At 35.2% G+C, this 3,602-nt stretch overlaps 1 long non-coding RNA gene across 1 annotated transcript; it reads right to left on the reverse strand.

Moving 5' to 3' along the window:
- Positions 1 to 2,429: 2,429 nt before the first annotated feature.
- Positions 2,430 to 3,269, reverse strand: LOC106669779. Its single transcript, XR_001340863.2, has 2 exons — positions 2,904 to 3,269; positions 2,430 to 2,844 (listed from the first exon to the last, which is right to left on the reverse strand). It is a non-coding gene; the product is annotated as an uncharacterized LOC106669779 (long non-coding RNA).
- Between the last annotated feature and the right edge of the window lie 333 nt (positions 3,270 to 3,602).

The raw sequence follows: 3,602 nt of genomic DNA on the forward strand, positions 1-3,602 counted from the left end.
TTGCAAACATCCGAAAGAGGCTTTATTAAATTCCGGTGTCGTTTTGATGGCGAGCGCACGAACAAATCAAAGTAGAATTTTACATGTGAGAACAAACTGTGCCGCTATTTAAATATAACTGCCTTATAATAAATAAAATGATGTCATATCTTCATTCAGGACAGCTTCCGCTCTAGATGCGCCTATAGAACCATTAAAGTCGTTTATTATTATATCATTTAGATTTACTGTAGCACTGCCTAGACAAAGGCGGCAATAATGACCTGCACTGAGTTGAATGCCTTTTTTTTAAAAAACCAAATGCCTCAAAATTGGTATCACATAAGTTATTGTTGTATGGGAGAAAAGGAAGAGCTTTAAAAATAATCTATTTGGTTTCGTGGTCCGATTGGCCAAATAAATTCTTTTCAATTAATTAATCTTTAAGTAAGATATAAGGTCGAAATAAAATTAATTGAAAGAATTTATTTGGTCAATCGGACCACGAAACCTAATCGATTTAATAAGCCAATTGAAGTATACTTCACTAAAGCTCTCCGTGGTCATTTCATTTGTCGCCGAGAATCCAATCCGATTACACGACTTTTGAAAAATTGCAAAAAGGAGGGAAAATTCGAAAGGTGGGGTTGAGAGGGTCACGATAGCCCAAGTGGTAGAGCAGCGGCGTATTTAGCCGAAGGTCCTGGGTTCGAATCCCGCTCGTCACACTGACTTTTTTATGTCAACAAATACCTTACGTAAAGATTAACTAATTGAAAAGAATTTAAAAATAATTAAAATTTTTGTTTTTTCTTCTCTAATTTTTGCTACAAAGGGAGGGTTATCTACGTAAGATCACCAATGTTAATTAAAGATTTTTTAGTGATACTAGACAAAAAATATCTAAGCGTTGTTGCCAACGGGTCCTAATAGTGGAGAGAAAAAATAATAACCCTTTTAAATGTGGTGTTCTGGGCTGGTTTTTAGAAAACAAGCAACCGGAAAGGCTCGTGGTATTTCTTTTTTTATTGTTTTTATACCGCCAATCAAAATGTAAACACCTAATACCAATACTGCTTCAGTTCAAAGAAAAAATGTCTTGAACAAGTCCCTGTAAACTATAAAATTTCTTTTTCTTGAATTCAAAACCCATAATTCGTGCGTGTTTATTTTATGAATTTATGTTTATAAAATGACTTCGGTCATCTTGGCAATATGTCAAATTTGCATTACTTTCGGTGATGAATTAGTAAGTGAGCGCACAGCCCAAACAATTCAAAAAGTTCACTTCCGGAATGAAGGGATTGAAGATGAACTTCTTGTGTAGATTTTTTGCCTTCAATGATGACGAACTAACAGAACTTCATTGGAGTTAAATATGTCAAGAGCTCGCAGGATTGTTCAACGTAAACGATGAAACTGTTCGGTCTAGCTTACATCACCTTGGGATTAGGTGAAAGCTGAGCTAATGTCTTGTTCATAAATTAAGGCTTCTAAAATTTGCCTCTTGCTTTCACAGCACAAAGTGAAACCTTTTTTGACCGGTTTGACATACTATATCCTATATCATGACTCCAAATGCCCTATAGTCGTGAAAACCGAATATTAACAAAAGGTTTGGGTTTAGTGGAGTACTTCAAGCATTGTACATTGCAAACCACTCCCACATCGTCAAACCATCACAGCTGAAATGTACTTAAACCAACGACAGCCATTATCTTTTGCTCTGTCTCACAAACAATCTGATTGCTTGAACAGAAAAGATGTCATTTTTCACCAGGTCAACGCGAGAACTCATTCAGCTAGACCGGCGAAGGAACGTTGGTTGGGAACGGCTACACACCTTCCATACTTTCCAGACCTGCCCATTCATGACTTTCACTTTTCCTTAGCAATCAGATGAGCAAACGGCAGGTCGATAATCTCAAACCGCTGGAAAATGAGATGAATTTATTTTTCAAGACCCGGACCAAAATTTTTATCAAAAAACATAACTGGTCTGGTACCTCGTTGGGAGAATGTTGCCCATGAAAATTAATTTCACTAATGAAATATTTCTAATCTAATTTTAATTGTGGCACTTTAAACCTGTACGAACATTTCTTATTACCCGTGTGCATTTTATTGAAAAAAAAAAAAACGCTTCAAATAAAGTAGGCCAAAATAATTCGGATTCGTTTTAAGCGGAATTTAAACCTTTCAAATAGTAATTTTTATAGAAACAGAATTCACATTACTGGGTTGGATTTGGCAGAGGCCAGTTTTTATTTCTTTCATGACCAGTTATCCCTTAAAAATTCAAAATTCTTCTAGATTTGTGTTAATTCAATAGTATTACTACCACGAAAAGAGTTCTAAAAAAATTATTCTTACAGGCTATATCAATATTCTTGAGATCTTATGTGAATGGTGTACTTCAGAAAAATATAGCTAAATAGACAAAAACTCGCTTAAATGTTTTATTTTATTTCTCGTTATATTTTATTTGCGTAGGCCAGGTTTGTGCCATTAAGTGTCGATTACATGGTTGGAAAACTACTATAATGTTTCACGTAGACCAGTAGTAGTTTGAAGTTTTCTTTATTTTCGTGAGTTTCGAAAGAAAAAATCGGTGACATTTTGGATGAAAAATCCCCCCCCCCTCCAAACCTCAAAGGTGAAGAGACAATTGATATTACAACATAGATATATCATAGCTAATATGTAATCTTTTTCCCATACCTACTATATTAATGACAAAGAAACTTAGATTCATAATATAGGTTTTTACTCGTACATTCACTTCGTTACACCAGCACAGATCTTGCGGCTTTTGAATCGTCAAACAGGTGAACTGCTTGTATGTTGACGACTTTTCATGGTGGGCTAAAGCGGCTTTATAGTTAGCATCCTCTACCGTCTCTACATCTACATTTCTAACGTACCAGAGTGCATTGACCATGTTCTCAATACTATGAAATCTTAGCATGATTTGGTGGTTGGTCTTGCTGGCAATAGTAGACGCCATAAATCCACATTGGCTTGAGTGCCTGTTGGTAAAATGAAAGTTTACTTTCAATGCGCAATGAAGAGTTTCTGCCCATTACGGTAGTACATTTTCTGAAATTTAATGGTCTTCACATTTCCATTCTAGTAATTTAATGTCATATCAAAAATACGCCATGCTAGATTTTATCGAATGCTTGGATCACATGTAGGAAAACAGCGATTAGGTTTTTTCCATAAAATGTGATAAAGCCTCAGGTGTTCGGTGGAGTTGGTTAATCCTCAATAATTAGTAAGAGTTTGTATAAAAAATTTGCAAGAAAATTTTTTGATTGTCTCTAGCATGTGTGATCATGGTTTTGAATTGAAAAAATAAACTTTCTAAAGATAATTTAGTCTGAATTCCTACTTCGGAGGGAGGAAACAAATTTTTCTACATAAACCACTTCTTTTATAAGAAGACCGTAACAACTACTTATGAACTGTTTTATCGGCAAAAGGAACGGCCAATTTTTATAAAACGATGTTCTCCGGGAGACAAACTAAATGCAGCTATCAACTTAAAGCGACATGCTTTAGTAGACCAGAAACGACAATATAGGGCCTCATATTTCGTCTGTGACGCCTCAAAAATTGCT

This window comes from Cimex lectularius, unplaced genomic scaffold (assembly GCF_000648675.2).
Source record: "Cimex lectularius strain Harlan isolate CLEC.00 unplaced genomic scaffold, Clec_2.1 scaffold156, whole genome shotgun sequence".
Taxonomy (NCBI): domain Eukaryota; kingdom Metazoa; phylum Arthropoda; class Insecta; order Hemiptera; family Cimicidae; genus Cimex; species Cimex lectularius.